This window comes from Halichoerus grypus, chromosome 9, assembly GCF_964656455.1.
Source record: "Halichoerus grypus chromosome 9, mHalGry1.hap1.1, whole genome shotgun sequence".
Taxonomy (NCBI): Eukaryota; Metazoa; Chordata; class Mammalia; order Carnivora; family Phocidae; genus Halichoerus; species Halichoerus grypus.
The window spans coordinates 15,950,583-15,969,874 of record NC_135720.1 but is presented as its reverse complement, the minus strand read 5'-3'; the positions used below and the strand labels follow the sequence as shown (position 1 = coordinate 15,969,874).

Below are 19,292 nucleotides of genomic sequence, written 5' to 3'. Positions count from 1 at the left end.
CAGCTGCCTCTGGGCTTTGTTGTTAGCTGAATCTGAGACCCCCTCCCCCCGCCCCATCCCACTGGCTGGAAGGTCTGTGAGTTGTAAGGACCGAGTCTGTCCTAGTCGCTGTTGGATCATCAGCACCTGTGCCCGGCACCCGGTGGGTGCTCAGCTGTTGTCTGCCTTCCAGGTACTTCAGGAGTAGCATGGGTTGCTGGGGTGATAGGGAAGTGAGTTGGGAATGTGTTGACAGCTGTACAAAAGCACTTGAGATATAGCTACCATCCAGTCTGTTGCCTGATATGCATCCCTCCGAAGCCTGCTGTCTCGGGCAAAGTCTCAGTATTTCTCTTTGTAACCCTAGTGCCTTTCACGGCACTTGAATGAAGCTCATTCGTTCAAGAATCATTCACTACTTCACATTTTTGCCCAGTGACACCTCCAACATTGGAAAAAAGAAAATGATGTTGAAATGCTCAGTTCTATTTGGCCAGCTTTCCTTATTAAGAGGTCCACTTTGTTGTAAGAATGAAAAAAAGAGAGGAACACAGGGGAAAATACGAGGAAGGGGTCACCTGCTGGAACTCCTAATTTCTGACTAAGTATTAGAATTAACAATCCTTTGGTAAGTAATTATGCCAACTGTTGGTCTCTTCAAAAACAAAGCAAATCTAAGGTCTGGGCCATCAGAATCTCGTGTGCACAGTTTTTGTTGTCTATCTGCTTTTGGTTTCTTTAAAAAAAAAATTCACAGCCAACTTACCATTAAATAATAGCTCAGAGTTGGAAAGTATCCAGTATCAGCCTACCATATCTTAATAATGTATAAGGAACTTTAATGATTTCTATCTAGTATTGGTGTGTGATCCTGCGGATCCCAGGAGCTGATACAGACTAAAAACTGAACTTGTCTTAAAAGTTCAACTCACTTCTAAATTTTATTTATATGCAGTATGCAGTGCCTCATAAGATATGCAAAGCTTATATATAACATCAGGGTTGAGTGAGTAGAACCTTCATTTTTTAAAAATTTTTTTATTGTTATGTTAATCACCATACATTACATCATTCATTTTTCGTGCAGTGTTCCATGATTCATTGTTTGTGCATAACACCCAGTGCTCCATGCAGTACGTGCCCTCCTCAATACCCATCACCAGGCTAACCCATCCCCCCACCCCCCTCCCCTCTAGAACCCTCAGTTTGTTTTTCAGAGTCCATCGTCTCTCATGGTTCGTCTCCCTCTCCGATTTCCCCCCCTTCATTCTTCCCCTCCTGCTATCTTTATTTGTATTATTTGTTTATTTATTATTATTTATATGTATTATCTGTTTCAGAGGTACAGATCTGTGATTCAACAGTCTTGCACAATTCACAGCGCTCACCTAGAACCTTCATTTTGACAAATTTTTCCTGATGTATCTGTTAAAATGCCACTGAAAATAATTCAACTTATTCAAATTGCTTGATGTGTATAGTTTTTTCAAGAACACATCCATTTTGTTATAGGAGAAGATTTTCTTGGAGACACTGTCCTTTACTCACTTCATAACCCCACACCTGGCATACAGTAGGTGCTCACTACATAATTTAATCAAATTGTAGGTAAGAGTGGTATATTGACTGGTAAGGAAACCAACAAATATTAGCTATTGAAAGATTTTTACCTCTTTTCCATAGTCTCCACTTCCAAATTCTAGGGTTTGGGTTTTTTTAAGTGGTTGAGACCCACTGTATTTCTTTCAAAGAAAGAAATGACCAATTAGACATGTCAAATTAGAAATAAAGATTGACTTGATTCAGGGGTACAGGCCTGTGATTGAGCTTGCAAGGAAAGGACAGAATGTCTGTCTTTGGAGGTCTCTTTGAGAATAGAAATGTATGTTTGTACATAATAGATCCTAAATACTTGATGAATGAATGAATAAAAACCAAGTCTCAGTATTTAAATAATTACCTGCATGAATGAAAAATTCATGTAATTGTTTAACATTCTTATTCTGAAATGTTTGATCATTTTAATTCTCCCCATTCCCTTCCCACCTTGGTCAACCAGTTTCTATTGTGAATTTCATTGCTAGTGGGTTTTCTTGCTTATGTCTGAACAATTATGTGTACATATAGCATCTCAGAACCAAAACTTGGCTCTATGAAAGGACAATTACAATAAATACTACTTTTCTGTATATTTTCAAATATAACATTTAAAAGGTGTCTTCACCAGTGATAAGAAAAATAAGGTTCCTAGAAATATATCTAATGAGAGATCTGTGAGACCTTTGTGTAAAAAAATGGAATAACTTTAACTTTATTGAAAGATATATTTAAAAGATCTAAACAAATGGGTGGTGGGTAAAGGATGTCAATTGCCCCAAATACAGGTCCAGTACAATCCCAGTCAAAATCCAACAAGTTTTTGGTGGAACTTGGGTTGATTCTAAAATTTATATAGAACAAAGATCCAGAAATAGCCAAAAAAATCCTGAAGAAAAATCAGGTAGAAGGATTTAGAGATGTTATTTCTATTGTTATAATGCCACAGTATTTTAGAAGTGATTTTGGCAATAGAGGTAAACAATTAGACTCGTAAAACAGTAGTTCTGAAACAGGCCCTTGTTTATATAGAAACCTAATATGTGACAGAGCTGGACTTGAAATTAGTGGAAAGAATAAATTAATAAAGGGGCGCCTGGGTGGCTCAGTCGTTAAGCGTCTGCCTTCGGCTCAGGTCATGGTCCCAGGGTCCTGGGATCGAGCCCTGCATCGGGCTCCCTGCTCTGCGGGAGGCCTGCTTCTCCCTCTCCCACTCCCCCTGCTTGTGTTCCCTCTCTCACTGTGTCTCTCTCTGTCAAATAAATAAAATCTTTAAAAAATAAAAATAAATAAATAAAAATTTTAAAAAAGAATAAATTAATAAATGATACTGGGGTAATAGGTTATCCTTATGGAAAAAAAAGAAAATAGATCCCTGCCTCACAGCATGAATAGTAATTTCAAATGGATCAAGGACTTAAATGTGAAATACACAATTTTAAAGTTTTGTTGAAAATGTGATAGAATAGCTTCATATCCTTGGGGTAGCTAAATAAGAAACAAAAATCATTACATCAAAAAGAGATATATATTAGGGCATCATATTTAAGAACTTCTGTTTGTCAAGAGAGAGACTGAAGATAAACCATAATCCAAAACAGGCATATGAATTTTTATATTGGGGAATATATAAAAAGCTCCAACAAATTCATTAGAAAAATATAATTCTATAGTAAAATGGGCAAAATGCATGAACAAGTTTTTCACAGTGAAGGGAACATGAATGGCCGACATATATATGAAAATGTGTTTAACGTCATTAGTAATTGGGAAAATACAATTTTAAACCACAAAAATACCATTTCCTACCCAGAATAGCTATAATTAAAATATTTTAGTATCAGATGTTGGCCATAATATGGAGCAAAGTGAACTCTCATATACTGTGGGCAGAGTGTAAATTGGTACAATTACTCTGGGGAAAAAAATTTTGGCGTTACCCAACAATGTTCATGTGTATAATGAATATCCCAGCAGTTCCAATTCAGATAAATACAAGGTAGAACATGAAATCAAGGACCATGTACAACATTGCTTGTAATAGGGAGGAAAAAATGGAAATAGTCTAAAAGTCCAACCGTAAAGCATATGGTCTGCTTGGGCCATGTCCTATTCATGAACCAATCACAGTAATCAGGGGGGTGAAACATGATGAATAGCTTAGCCTGATTAATGTCATTCAGAGCGCAGGAGCTGGGAGGAGGGTAAAGGAGAGGAAATGTTAATGTGGTTGCTACAAGGAGGGTAGATAGATGTTGGGCTTCTGAAACCAGCAGATGATATCATTCCGCCCACTTTCAGCAACCAATTTAAGAAGGTTTGAATTACACTAGCTGTTGTTACCTGCTTATGGTCTATGAAGGATAGGAGGTAGCTCAAAGCAGAGCAGGTAGAAGCTAGAAGAGGGTTTTATGTTGCACGGACCTAGAATCACAGGTTACCTCACCTTCTCAAATCAGAATGGACAGATGTGGAGTGGCACTCCAAGGAGGTAGGTCTGGGGCAGAAGCAGAACTCTAGTCCAAATGCAGGGATCCCTTTGGATTTACATGATCTAATTGCATATCGCCTCAGAAATACTTTGTTTTTGTCCATTTGACCATTTGTGTTACTGATTTAAAGAATGCTTTCTAAGAAGAGGGAGGGGGGCAAAAAAGGAATACTTTCTGGATACTTATGGGAGGGACTTTGGGAGATTTGCCCTTTGTTGGCATTATTAGTATTAATTACATTATGGTCTACACTGGTCTAAAGTCTTATGATTTCTGGTAGCCCCTTATGTGTATCTGTACCCTAATTTTGTTTCTTCTGTGAAGTTCATGTGTTTCACCGAAGAAATAAAGAAATTTTGTGCTTATGTACAGATCTCTGGAGCTCCTGTATTTCAAATAGTTGACATTTTAGGAGAAATGTTTATGCTTTGGGTCTTTGCAAAGTCATTATCATGAGTACAAGTGTTTTATCACACATGACTTTAAATTGTGCCTTGTTTAAGCCACGCTTACTCAGACCATTAAAAGCTGTTTTACTAGTCACTGGGTATTACGGTTCTGCAAAGCTAACAGGCCTTTTATTGTGTCCTCCATATAAAGAGCGAAGTTGGTCCCTTTTGTGTATAATTTTTGTTCACATTCATTCTGATTAACTAGAATTGATCATGTAGTTGTTGTCAGGGCATTTAACATTTAGTCTCCTCACTCTGTTTAATACTAAAGGTAAACTTATTTTAGACACTGTAGCTAAAAGGACATGGTGACATATTTTGGACTTCTGTCTCCTTTTTATAAGACCAATCCTGACATTTTATTTATTTTCATTCTCAAACTCACATTACTTGTATTTTGCCTATGTAACTTATTTTAAACATCACCTTGCATGTATTCCAGAAGTTTAGCATTGTTCTTTGGCCAAAAGCAATAAAATGTGACCTGTTTTAGCATGATTCAGTGACGTGCAATCAGCATTTTCTTTTCACAAATATAACATCAATGACTATTTATAACCCTTCCTCAACCTTTAAAAGTGTAATGATGTGTTTTAGGGCCTTTTTAAAAAATATCAAATTCTATTTGTTTCTAATGCCCTGAGTGGGTTTTGCACTTAAGACCGGATAATCAAATATTCGTAATGTGTTTTTTTCTAGAAATCCCATCTTGAATTTATAGAATAGCCTCTGAGGTCCTCAAGTATTCACCTATAAATAAGCATCTCTGATTGTAAAAGTCTCTTGCTGTTCTCATATTCTCATACAGGCAGTTCACCATCTCAGACTCAAATTATAAATACATTGGTTTACCTCATATTGCATTTCCTGGCCAAGTACTGCTTTTTTTTCCTTTTCTAAAAAAGCATATTTGTGCTTTTTATCATTTCTCACAAGGAAACGATTATCATAAAGATTTCCTTAAATATGCTCTATATAGATTCTTTACTGTAAGCATCATTTTTCTGAATCTGATCTATTTTCCGACTGTCTCCATTTTCATTTGTTTGTGACTGGTCATTGCTGCAAATGAACAACAACAACAATAAAAAAAAAAACATTGCTTTTTTTTTTTAATCTATTTTCAGACTGTCTCCATTTTCATTTATTTGTGACTGGTCATTGCTGCAAATGAACAACAACAACAACAACAACAACAAAACCATTGCTTTTTATGTACTGTGTTTCAAATAATCTTATGGCACCTTCTCTTTTTCCGCTAGGCTTTTTTTAGATGTATCTTTTGACTTTTCTGGGTATTCAACCTTGTCACCTGCTGATGGTGGTAATTTGGCCTGTTCACTTCCTTTCATTTTGCACCGTGAGCATATTTTATGATGGACTTTTTCATAAAAATGTTGTCTGTTGTTTTTAGATTTTTTAAAAAGATTTCTTTATTTCAGAGAGAGAGAGAGCATGCACATGCGAGGGGGGAAGGACAGAGGGAGAGAGAATCTAAGCAGACTCCACACTGAGTGCAGAGCCCAATTAGGGCTCAATCCCACAACCATGAGTTCATGACCTGAACCAAAACCAAGAGTTGGACGCCTAACCTACTACCACCCAGCACCCCTGTTGTTTTTAGATCTTTTTAAAAATCATGGTCAATGATCTTTTGATTTCTTGGTTACTGAGAGGTTATCAGATATAGACACTGAGTTTAATCCTGTTGTTTCAGCATCTTTGAACATAGGAATATGTGTTGATCTCTTGTGATCTACTGACAGAGCACAGGAGATCTATTTATATAATATTTCTAGAATAAGCCAATTTATATCGTTGTGTAATTATTTTAACATACTTGAAATTGAGTTTTCTGAGCACTTTATTTAGTATTCTTCTGCCTTATTTATCTAAGTTAAACAAGCCTCTTCTCTCTTCGTATCTTGTCAAGTTTGGTTATCAGGCTTGTACTAGCTTCTTCAAACAAACTGGGGAGCCTCGTCTGTTCTATATCCTCGGAGTTTTTTATGTAGTTTGGGAATCATTTAATCCTTGCACTAATCCCTGTTTATTAGTTCTGTAGCTTTTATATTTCTGGTTTAGTTTTAATAATTAAATACCATCTAAGAAACTGTTTCTATTGAGATGTTAAGTTATTCACAAGGATATTTTTACATAACACTCAATTCTTAATCTCTTCCATGTCTGTGATATATTCCTTTAATAATTCTATTCATATTGGATTTTAAGACTAGATTTGCCTGAAATCTGTCTATGAGGTATTTCATTCTGTAATGAACCAATGACTGCTTTTTAAATATCTAAATCACAAATTCCTGCTTTTATTTCTATTTCTGCCTTTCCTGTATTATGTTTATTACTGTTTTCAACTTAACTAAATTTAAATACGTATTTCACTTCTTTCTTCTCTCCAATTTAAAACAAAACAAAACAAAAAATACCAACCAGTTACTAGTGCCACAGTAAAACTACATTTTTTTTATCCCTCATATATAAAATAAAATTAGCTCACTTTCACTATCTACCCCTACTCAGTTCTCCACTTTTTATGACATGATCTAGGACTTCAGACTTAGATGGAGCTAATTATTATAGTAAAGTTTTTTAAAAATAATTTTTCAAGGGGCGCCTGGGTGGCTCAGTCGTTAAGTGTCTGCCTTCAGCTCAGGTCATGATCCCAGGGTCCTGGGATCAAGCCCCGCATCAGGCTCCCTGCTCAGCAGGAAGCCTGCTTCTCCCTCTCCCCCACTTGCGCTCTCTCTCTCGCTGTGTCTCTCTCTAACAAATAAATAAATAATGTCTTTAAAATAAATGAATGAATGAATGAATATATAAATAAATAATTTTTCAAAACTTTTGAAAATTTTCACTCTATTTGGACTATTCTTAGAATAATTAGCATACCTTACTCCTTTTTTACCTGCTTTTAACACTTACCACCAGTGCTACTTTTTCACTCCTAACTTTTTATTTTGATTCATCCCTCAATCAACTGGAATATTTTTAAGTTTTTATCATGAAGATATCCATATGATAAATTTCTAAGCACATTTGGTTTTTCCTTTAAAACTCTACAAACATAGAAATATCTGTGGTTCCTTCTTTTTAAAAATAGGGACCAGAAAAAAAACCACCCCAAATTTTATCAGATGTAAACCTCACCCCTGTAGACTTCCACCCCCACCCCAACTACTTTGCAAAGATAGAAAGGGGGACAAATTATGGCATACAGCCCTGGAGAGGAATCAGGGATAGAATGGCCATGACTTTAGAAAGTTGCACATCCAATGGACAACTTGGGCTTCAGGGATAGGGATAGTGTGGTTGAGACTGAGTATCACCCACTCTCCTCCTGCTTTCATCTCTTCTCCAGAAAGGAGAAATTCTTCCCGGCTTCTGGGAGGTCATTGAACTTAGTTTTTGTTTTGTTTTTTGTTTTTGTTTTTGAGAGAGAGAGAGCAAGAGAGTGCAAGCAGTGGGGGGAGGGGCAAAGGGAGAGAGAGAGAGAATCCCAAGCATGCTTCATGCTCAGTGTGGAGCCCAACACAGTGCTCAATCCCATGACCCTGAAACCATGACCTGAGCCTAAATCAAGAGTTGGACGCTCAACTGACTGAGCCACCCAGGCACCCCGTGGTCACTGAACTTAGTTTTTAGTGCTATTGGAAGTTCACCTTTTTTTAAACTTTGTGTGGATTTCAAGGGAAAGGGAAAATCAAGGATTGAACATCAGTAACTTTCCTAATACCACATCCTGTAAGTTTTTGTTTTTTAATTAAATTGTTATGATTATTATTATAGGTCTATTACAGACCAGTAGTATAGGTGTGGCATTTTCCTCAGAAAATGCTGGCCTTTTTGCAGCCAGTGTTCCTTCTGTCACTTAGAATTAGCCCTGATATATCATCCATGTTCCACTGAAGTAATTCTGGAAAAGTAATAAGAAGCAAGTTAATTTTTGTGTTTCCACTACAGGTGAAGACAGACATTGGGAGTCTTGAGTGCAGCCACTGGAAAGGCTTCAACTGTAAAAGTGAGCTATTTTCTTTTTTTGTCACTTGAATATGAAACATGTTAAAAGATTAATATATTGATAATTTAGGTTTGCTAGGTATTTTTATATAAGTACACTGCAGGCAAAATTTTTCTTGCTTTTAACTATTTTGTGGGCCAGAATAACATATATGGTAACCACAGGATGAAATATAAAAGAAAATGCATACCTTGAATATATACATATATATATAGAGAGAGAGAGAGAGAATAAAAATGAAGTCAGGAAGAGTAAGCCACAGTGTGACCCGATTTGGAGTCATTTCTTCCCATTGGCCTTCAGCTATTAATGAGTTGGTCTTTTAGGTAATATTTTAAATGCTTTTTATCAGCTAGAAAAGTTCTTCTTGTCCTTTTAATTTCTAGTTTTTCTTCAAGATTTAAAGTCTCAATCTAATTTTGTGGTGGTGGTATTTGAAAAACCACAATGAATGATAAAAGGCAAAGGAAGGGACATGCTTTTTTTTTTTTTTTTTTTTAAGGTTGAGGCAATTATTTTGCTTTGCTTCTTTCCTAAGTACTTGATCATTCTCTGACCACATGATAAGCTATAGTCAAGACATGGAATGTTGAGCTGATGTTGCTTGATGATGTATCAAATGCTTACTAGAACCATAGGAAGAGGTGAAGAAACCCAGTCTGCTAAGCATAGAATTATCACTTTTTACTCATAAGTTTATACTTTAAATTTTATACCAGGCCTTTTTTTTTTTAACCAAATAATAAAACAAACCAAAAAGACCCCACAAAATTAAAAGCATAAGTACAGCAGTGGGTTAGAGTTTTATTGCCTTTAACTAGCAAAACAATAATGCTTTATTGGAATCATAAATATTTGATACACTGCATTATTCTTCTTGAAGTACTCAAAGTTATTACAAGGACAAATGGTATTTTAATGGAGTAAAGATGACTTTGCTGTGTCAGAGTTCAGAATTCATCAATGTTTTGTTAACTGGTAAAAACAATGGTTTTCTTGCAGTAGATCTTCATTGCTGGCAATAAAGTTCCAGAAATTCTTTTGCCTAACTTACAGTAGAATGCTGAGTAGCTGAAAAATCAAGAGCCTAGGGGCACCTGGGTAGCTCAGTAGGTTAATCATCCGACTCTTGACTTCAACACAGGTCTTGATCTCAGGTTGAAAATTTTCACTTGATCTCAGGTTGTGCGTTCAAGCCCTTTGTTGGGCTCCAAACTGGGCGTGGAACCTACCTAAAAAAAAATCAGCAGTCTGTGGTCCAGAGCTGACTTACTCATTAGGCACAGTGCCCAGAATCCGTGATATTTTTAAAGACCCATGAAAATGTTTTCATTTTAATTTCTTTTGAAAGCAGGGGACAAGTGAATATGATAACAAATATATGATAATGAAGCCCAGCCTGGATGATGTTTTTCTTTATAACAATGCAGTCATAAAATAAAATTTTTGGTCCTTTTTATGGAGGAAGGGCCCAGAGTGCCCACAAAAGTCTGAGTCACAGCCAGGCGCCCTCTACATATGTGAGATTCAGTCATTTGAATGCTTGTTTTCTTTCTTTTTTGGAAGAGAATTATTAATTTTTAGAAATGATAGTCTTCTCTGTGAATGAGTCCATGGACTTGTCTGCTTATCAGAGAGAGAGACACCATTCTAGCTACAAAGAAAGAAGTGACATGTTGTTAGGTTGAGTAGCTGTGATTATTTGCACTGTTTTTCTAGATTAAAATAAATAATTTTTCCCTTGAGAGTTCCACTGATATTCTGTTCACTTTGTAATATGATATGGAAAAATAAGGGAGGGGAAAGCAAAACTTGACTCAGGATTCTTTGGTCCATTTCGGACAAGTGTTTTTGCTTGGGGGGGTGGTGTTCATGAGAACAGTGGCTCGCCTCACCTCCTTGCTGCTGTGGGAGTCTAGAATTTTAGTTCTTCCCTAGTTGCTGATCTCTGTTACTGAGTATACAACATTTCAATTACCGTGATCTGGTTTTGTTTGTGTCTGAAGCCATGATCTGGTTTTGAAGAAAATATTTTTGTTAGTCTTCAACTGTACTGACTATATAAATTGTGTCCAGAATATCTTCTGAAAAGTCATTTGTTGATTTAAAGTAAGTGTGTTGCATGTCTGAAGAACTTTTTTCAAAATAGGTACTCACTCAAAGATAAGCTCCCTGAGAGCTAGGATCTTTGTCTGTTTTGCTCGTTGCTATATATTCTAGAAAAAGCCAGACATATGAGAGAAGCTCAAATATTTGCTCAAAGAATGAATGAGCTAATGTCCTCCTTTAGAAAAGCCATGTTGTACCTCAGAAGTATTCTGAAATTGCTTTGGGTGTATAAGTGAGCTGCTAACCCTCTACTCCTCAGACTAGCAAGTGTCTGGGCATGTACACAAAAATGTACCTAGCACGTTAATATAAAATTGTAATCTACCAGACTGTTACCGCTAACTGTAGGTAAGAGCTTTCCTCTCTAGATTAACAAACCAGTATATGCCATTGGACACCACTTAATCACATTAAGCTAGGCAAGCAAGAGAATTCTAGAGAAAGGTGACCCTCTCACCAGCTATTGAAAACATAAGTCTAGGATTATAAACAGAAGGAATCAACTGACTTTAACTAATAGTACTTGGTTAGATGGTCCTAGATTACTGAAAAATCAAAGGAGTATAGTTCTATTATGCATTATTTTTCTGTTGATGTGACATGAGTGCGTGTGAGAGAGATTCAGCTTCAAGACTACATTTTAGGGGCGCCTGGGTGGCTCAGTCGTTAAGCGTCTGCCTTCAGCTCAGGTTGCGATCCCGGGGTCCTGGGATCGAGCCCCTGCATCAGGCTCCCTGCTCCATGGGGAGCCTGCTTCTCCCTCTCCCACTTCCCCTGCTTGTGTTCCCTCTCTCTCTGTGTCTCTTTCTCTGTCAAATAAATAAAATCTTTAAAAAAAAAAAGACTACATTTTAAAGTCACCCCCCCAATATATGCATATATACACACCCACATGTACGTAACTTTTTTCTGAATAAACTTGCCTCTGCGTTTCATTCTCCGCACCTTCTTGCCCAAGGCTTCACCTGCCCTCTGATAGAAGTGTGTGGGGCAGAGCTGCTGTGAGGAGTGCACACTATAGAGCTGCCCGAATAGCAGAAAGATGCCAACTGAATGTTCCAAGGCACGCGCCAGGCGCTGGGGTACTCCAGTGCCCTGCTCTTTCCTGTCCTTGCGAGCAGTTGCCAAGCCCCTTACACTGTCGAGTGGGGACACAGGACAGTGGCGTGCTTTTTGATGGAGACACCAAGGACTAGACATGGTAGATCTCCCCTGCCAGATTTGCCATTACCCAGCACTGCTGTGCGGGTGCCTTCAGGACCTGCAGTATGGTTGTGCTCTTCCCTGGTGGGTGAGGAGCTCTTCTGTCCGGCATCTCCATCAGAACCTTCTTTCTGCCCTTCCGTGAGCAGTTGTGGGAGGCACACACATTGAGCCCAGGTCGGTAGCTGCTTCTGTGGTACCTCAAAAGTCTCTCGTTTTGGAGTTGAAGGCTTTGTGGGATTGAAATTTTGGGGCTTACTACCCCTAGGACTTACAAACAGTACAATGCAGGCATGCTCGGGGAGGGATCGGCTCTGCATAGCCCTTCCATGTCCTGCCCGGGTCCTTGCCGCTGTGTTCCCAAAGCCCAGGAAGTGTCTTACTCGGGGCTGATAGCTTTGTTGGAAGGCAGCTGATAGAAGGCTCATCAGTGGCTGCAGCATAAATGATTCACATTGTGAATATAGACCTTGCTGTCTTGAGCTAGACACTGCTAATAATATAACCATCCAGCACAACTCTTAGCACGGTGCTAGAGGACAGGGACTTAATGCAGTATGGGATCTTTAAAAAGTCATTGAGATGCTCTCCTTCCGTGTCTTCCATTGCAAAACCCCCTGAATCGGTGTCATGGAAATGATTTTTAATGCATAATTAAAGATTAAAGGTGTATAACTAAATATAGTGATTACAAAAATATAGCACAAAATGACAGCACTCAGAAAGATGTGCCGATTTGACTCTGCGCACATAGTGGGCATCTCTCCCCCATTAAAAAAATATCTTCTTTTGACGAATTCTTGAGATTGCTTGCATTACAGTGTGAATGTGCTTCACATTACCAAACTGCACACTTAAAAATGGTCAAGGTGGGAAATGGGATGTTATGTGTATTCTACCACAATCAAAAATTTAAAAATATTTTTAAAAAGTATCTCCAGAAGTTTGTGTAGCTTAAGCTGGTGTAGACATTAGACGCCCTTTTAGGGGTGAGGGGAGGGTGGAGGAAGAGGACTTTCTCATTGTAGATCTTTCATTACAGATAGTGAAAGGTGAGAGAGGGGCCCCAACTATTCTGGAGAAAAAAAAGGATATTCATTAAAAAAAAAAAAAAGTACTTGTTTTCTCATGAAAGGATGACCTTTGGAATGAGGAACTAGTTCCTGTTTCTGGCATTGAGCATTAGGGGATTCTCAGGACAGTATGACCTCGATTTTGTAGAATTATGGGAATAGGTTCCTGTCAAAAACTAGGAGGGGTGGGAGGGCTTCATGGTCAAGTGTGTTCGGGATTTAAGCAACGTTTATGAGTTCCTTTTTCTGCAGAGCCCTTTACCAGGCTGCTCTGAATTGTCTGTCTTCAACGAGGAGGTGCTATAGGCAGGCTTTATCAAGCTTACTGAAGCGTGGAATTCTCCCCACATTCCCCACCTGGCCTTACGGCTTTTTAATCTATTAATTGTGTTGTTCTGTGGAAGGTAGTTTGGTAAATACAGATGTAAGGTTGAGTATGGGAACACAAACACAGAAATCGGTTGTAGAGAGAAATGTAGATGTGGGACGCCTGATGGCTCAGTCGGTTAAGCGGCTGCCTTCGGCTCAGGTCATGATCCCAGGGTCCTGGGATCCAGTCCCACATCGGGCTCCCTGCTCAGCAGGGAGTCTGCTTCTCCCTCTGCTTGTGCTTTCTTTCTCTCTCTCTCTCTCTCTCTCTCTCTCTGACAAATAAATAATTAAAATCTTAATAAAAAAAAGAAATACAGATGAACTGAAGCCGTAATTGTGACCTGTCCCTGTGGGAGGAGCTAGGAGAGCCGACATTTCTGGAATGCAAAGCCCTGTTCCACAGCTCCGTACTACTCCGTCTGTGTATCCGGTAACGGAGCCAGGCCTCTGGTGTGCTCAGTAGGGATCCCTCACCTTTTGCTCTCCCCTCAGGGTGGCCTGAAGGTCCCATGCATAAAACGTGTGGGGCATCTTGAAGCATTTTGCTAAGGCCCTGGCCCAAGGTTCAGCAAAGATGACATTCAGTCATCTGAAATTCTAATGTGGAAGAAAGTTTCCTTAGATCTTTCACTATTAAACTACCGCCAGTCTGGTAACATTTGATAGATCCTGATGGCCTCCTTATGTAACACATTATTGGAAGTAGCATAAAGTGACTTAGCCGAAGTTGTGAGTGACACTGCATTGCTGAAAGTGACCTGTGTCAGGGTGATCGTTTCATAAATGAGCACCTACTTTGTATGAAGCGCTAAGTATAAGGCACTGAGCATTGTGAGGGGTGCCAAGGCAAGAAGACAAGGCTTCTGCCCTTGGAGAAGTTATAAAGTGAGGCAGAGAAGGTAAGACACGTCTAACAAATAACCTTTCTGTGAAGCAAGCATGTGAGAAAAAGTGGTATCAGAAATGTATTACACCAAAGAGGTTAGAAATGTGATCCAAAGAGATGTACTTCCCCTATAAATAATTCACTTGTGTATGTTCTGTGCCTTTGAAGGTGATGCTTATTTTTTGTTGGTTGGGTATGAAGTTATTAATTAAAACAAAATTGTTTTAATTGTTATTCAGATCATCAATATCCTCACTTAACTTTTTTCCTCCTGGACCTGTCATTTTCCGAGAGAGCTGTTTAGAGCTCCCACTGTGTGAGGGGGTTGTCGTTTTTTCCTTTTAATTCGATCAGTTTTTCCTTTATATGTTTCAAAGCTCTGCATTTGATATATTAAGGTTCCTAAGTTATTTACTTGCTATATAGTTAGGTGCAAGTCATTGTTGTATTTTAGAAAGCAGATAGACTATCAGATCCCCATGAAGTATGGGGTCACAGAGGATTATGGGAGGTTTCATGTTCTTAACATCTGCAGCTGATGGTGAACCTCAGCTGGGCTTGCCCGGGGACCATCTAATAGGCATGAAAAAGCTGTCACATAAAATGTCAAAAGAACCAGATGCGCTCAGGGGTGCCAGATCTGCTTTCAGCAGCTGTAGATAATAAATCCAGTGTCTGGAACAGACAACTAGTTTTCATGTTTGAGAACCTTGTAGAAGCACTGGGCCGGATTCAGCAAGCGTAAGAAGTCAGTACAACAGAATTATCCACCATGGCTGGCAGAAATCAAGGTCCGTGGTTGTGGGGACTGCATAATGCGGCTGACATCACCTCCACCACGGCCTCGGCCCCTTTCTTCTGGGCTCATTCCAGACCCCAGCCATCTCTACTGCAGTTGCCTTTTCCAAGATAACATGCCCTTTTGGAAATGTATGTGGGCTTTTTTGTTGTTGTTTTTTTAACATATAATGTATTATTTGTTTCAGGGGTACAAGTCTGTGATTCATCAGTCTTACACAATTCACAGCGCTCACCATAGCACATATCCTCCCCAATGCCCATCACCCAGCCACCCCATCCCTCCCACCCCCCTCCACTCCAGCAACGCTCAGTTTGTTTCCTGAGATTAAGAGTCTCTTATGGTTTGTCTCCCTCTCTGGTTTCGCCTTGTTTCATTTTTCCCTCCCTTCCCCTATGATCCTCTGTCTTGTTTCTCAAATTCCTCATATCAGTGAGATCATATGAAACTTGCATTTCTCTGATTGACTTATTTCGCTTAGCATAATACCCTCTAGTTCTATCCACGTCATTGCAAATGGCAATATTTTGGCTTTTTGATGGCTGCATAATATTCCATTGTATATATATGCCATATCTTCTTTATCCATTCATCTGTCGATGGACATCTTAGCTCTTTACATAGTTTGGCTATTGTGGACATTGCTGCTATAAACATTGGGGTGCACGTGCCCCTTCGGATCACTACATTTGTATCTTTGGGGTAAATACCCAGTAGTGCAATTGCTGGGTCATAGGGTAGCTCTATTTTCAACTTTTTGAGGAACCTCCATACTGTTTTCCAGAGTGGCTGCACCAGCTTGCATTCCCACCAAAAGTGTAGGAGGTTTCTCCTTTCTCCGCATCCTTGCCAACATGTGTCGTTTCTGGACTTGTTCATTTTAGCCATTCTGACTGGTGTGAGGTGGTGTCTCATTGAGGTTTTTATTTGTATGGAAATGTGTGTTTTATTGCCTTTCCCCACCAGGGCTTTTCTACGCCGTCCAGAAAGCCTGTTCTGGAGGAAGATTACATTCGTGATAAAGACTTTTGAAAGTGAAGTTGGGTATTAAAATAGTCGTTGTGTTTTAAAATTGAAAGACATGCAGTTGCAAGTGATCTTAAGTCCTGCATTAAGTTTTTTCTTTTAATATTCTTTGTCTTAAAAAAAAAAATGGGGTCTGGTTTCCTAAAATGTTGTAACTTCATATATGTTCCTTTGATTTCTAAAGCATGGTCATTCAAAGAAAAACAGAGTTGAGCAAGTTCACAGGTCCTCAGAAATGGAATATTAGAGCAACCAGGCTCTTAGGCAAATGACCGCCAAGTCCTATTTCCTGGTTTCCCTGTTCTTCCTAAGCCCTCTGCCTTAGTTCTAACTCTTCTTTGGGTGTTTTCAACTGGGGATCTCCCAGTCACCTTCCTAAAACTAACTCTTAACTCCTATTTGGGGAAATAAAGATATTTTTGTGCAGGCTTTTCATTTTAAATGCATGTTCGGTGCTTTTTTCCCTCCTTCTCCCCACTCCCCACTCCAAGCTCCTATATCTTTTGTCACCAAATCTCCCTAAATTTACCTCACCATCTATTTCATCCTTTCTTTTCCATTTCCACAGCCTTCATAAAGGAAAAAAACCGAACACTTGAGCATTTACCACCCGCCACACACTGCAGTTGACCCTTGAACAACACGGGTTTGAACAACACAGGTTTGAACCGCACGGGTCCACTCACACGCGGAATTTTTTTCAATAAGTACTGTACGGCACTGTAAATGTATTTGCCTTATGATTGTCTTAATAAGATTTTCTTTTCTCTAACTTACTCTATTGTAAGAATAGGGTGCCTTTTCGGCTCCTTCAGTGCCTCATGCACCCTGTAATCCATGCCCCCATGATTCGACTGCATTAAGGAGTCTGAAGAAGACTTTATTGTACGAATACAGTATATAATACATGTACAAAATATGTGTTAATCGACTGTCTATGTTATCCGTAAGGCTTCTGGGCAACGATAGGCCATTGGTAGTTAAGTTTTGGGGGTAGTCAAAAGTTATAAGCTGGGGAGGGGTCGGTGCCCTTAACACCCACATCATTCAAGGGTCAGCTGCATATACTTTTTCTTTTTTAGCCTTGTGCAAGTTATTATCATGAATTGGACTTCACATGTTAGGAGACTGAAGTGCTCAGTAATTTAAGTCATTGCCCAAAGTCACAAAATTAGTAATTTTTGAAACAAGACAAGTTATAAATACCCAGGTACAAGTCCAAGTCCAGTATCTTTGCTGCTGTGAAATGTGAAATGCCACCCACAGCCCAAGCATGCCATGTGACTCTGTGTTGCTACATCGGGGCAGAATTACCAGATTCTCTTTCTCTCTCATTTTTCTGAACTTACGAACCTCCTATTCCTTCTGCCTACCAGCCTGATCCACCCAACATGCTGGGTTAATTATGTCAGATGTCTGGTCTAAAATTCACAATGACATGTTGCTTGCTCTGTAAGATCTGATCTTTTTTTGTTTTTTCTTCTATCTTTAAGCCACCTGTTCTATAAAAATGTATTTTGTACCACCCAGAACTCTCTCTGCTCCTGGGAGTTGCTCTGCAAGAAACACAGTGGGCTCTGGGGTCAGCAGGACCTGGGGGTGTGTCTCTGCTCACCTCCTGCCTTGGACCTTGAGCAAGTGTTTTGCCATCCTTATCTGTAAAATCATGGCAATAAATTCACTTCAGTTTCATTGTGAGTCTAGAGAGTGCATGTTCAATGCCAACTGTAGTGAGAGCCTGGCCCTTGGCAGGTTCTCAAATAGAGCTGGAAGGTAGTAGCAGTAATACTATTATCTGAACCTTATCTATCCTTTTAAACTCAGTTCAAATTCCTCCTCCTTTTTAAATTACTCTGACCTGATTTTATCTTTCCTCTCCTCAAAGCTACTATATATATCAGTTAGACTCTGAACAATGCATTTAGTAATTTTAATTATGTGACACTGCTTTGTGATCTTAAAAATCCGTCTTGAAATGCCTTCTCAGGCATTTAATTCCTGCTCTAATGGACTGAGGTAATTCAAAGGCAGAACTAGGTCTTAATGCGTAGTACGCAGCCTGGTCCCTGACATGTAACTATTCACAAACTTTTTTGATTCAAAATTAAGAAATTTCACATACATTCATAAGAAATCAATAAGCTGGGTTAGTTTTAAATACAGAGATATTTAAGACCAGGTAGATGCCTCTATTTTACATGATGAACTTAAATTTCTTTGTCCATAGTTCTGAATGTGAAGACAATTGCAGAGTAAATTTTAAAACTCCAAGACATTTTACTATCCAATATTTCTGATAAAACTGTCTTTTAAACCCTTAAAACCTGGATGTATGTGTGGTCATTTGTGTTTCTTGGAATGATTCCAAATTAGAAAATATTCTAGTCTTCCCCATAACTGTTATTTTCCAGGCTTAATCTTTTTTTTTTCCTTAGGCAGAACTCTACCTTTCTTCTTTGCCTCTTGAGTCCAGATCACTTCTTCTCCCCTCCCCCAACCAAGTTTTCCCTGGGAAAAGTCTAGTGGGAAGGACCATGCTGTTCTTTATGCCTGAGGAAGAGTCTGAGAGATGAAAATCTGGTAGCACTTTTAAACTGAAGGGACAGCTTGGTTAATTATGGGCTTTTTAGCTTCATTGAATCACCTTTAATTCAGAGCAGGTTTTTACAACTCCATACTTTATCATTTTAACTGGAGGATTGGGGGCCCCTCTCTAGACAACACAAGGATTGGTGAAAGAAAAATCATTTTAAACAAGTTGCAGACGAGATGTGTGTTCCATCTTAACGTCCCATTTCAGTGCGCTTGCACAAAGATGATTTCCAAACAAAATATATATTACTAATTTGGGTGATCTTTTGCCTACATAGGAAAAGTTATTTGTTGAAATATTTATTTAAGGATGGGGCACCTGGATGGCTCATTCGGTTGAGTGGCCAACTCTTGGTTTCAGCTCAGGTCATGATCTTGGGGTCCTGGGATAGAGCCCTGAGTCAAGCTCCATGCTCAGCATAAAGTCTGCTTGAGATTCTTTCTCCCTCTCCTTGCCCCTACCCCTGCTCCCGCTCGCTCACTCTCTCTCTCTAAAATAAATAAATAAAATCTTAAAAAAAAAAAAAAATATTCTTTTTAAGGCAAAAAAAAGTCTCCTTGGTCTGCCAGGTCTAAAGTCGTAAAATTGAACTGTGTGAAATCCTTTGGAAAAGCCCTCCCCAGGGAAATGGCCTTCTGCCTTCTTGGGGGTCGGGGTGGGGGGTGAAGAGTTGGAA

At 39.0% G+C, this 19,292-nt stretch overlaps 1 protein-coding gene across 2 annotated transcripts in view; it reads left to right on the top strand.

Moving 5' to 3' along the window:
* Positions 1-19,292, top strand: part of PLEKHG1 (pleckstrin homology and RhoGEF domain containing G1) — a 223,763-nt gene that overhangs the window by 47,929 nt on the left and 156,542 nt on the right. Inside the window, exon 2 of one of the 2 annotated variants that reach the window (XM_036072988.2) lies at positions 8,498-8,555. The exons of the other annotated variant lie outside the window; for it this stretch is intronic. The gene's annotated coding sequence lies outside the window, so the exon portion shown is untranslated. The remainder of the gene's footprint in view (positions 1-8,497; positions 8,556-19,292) is intronic. 2 annotated transcript variants of the gene reach the window in all.